The sequence below is a fragment of the Limulus polyphemus genome, unplaced genomic scaffold (assembly GCF_000517525.1).
Source record: "Limulus polyphemus unplaced genomic scaffold, Limulus_polyphemus-2.1.2 Scaffold127, whole genome shotgun sequence".
Taxonomy (NCBI): domain Eukaryota; kingdom Metazoa; phylum Arthropoda; class Merostomata; order Xiphosura; family Limulidae; genus Limulus; species Limulus polyphemus.
This window is the reverse complement of record NW_013665737.1, coordinates 163,323-163,585: the sequence shown is the minus strand read 5'-3', so window position 1 is coordinate 163,585 and position 263 is coordinate 163,323.

The window sequence follows — 263 nt, the reverse complement described above, 5'->3', positions numbered from 1 at the left end:
TACATGATGTATTGGAGAAAAACTGGGTAAATCCATTTTGTTTTGAATATGCAATATCTTGAGTAAACTTGAATGGGCGGCAACTGCCTGTTGTAGGAAAAACATAAGTGTAAAGGACAACGTTTTGAAAGTATTCCGTCTTCAGACGTTTGTTTGTTTGTTTTTGAATTTCGCGCAAAGCTACACGAGGGCTATCTGCGCTAGCCGTCCCTAATTTAGCAGTGTAAGACTAGAGGGAAGGCAGCTAGTCATCACCACCCACC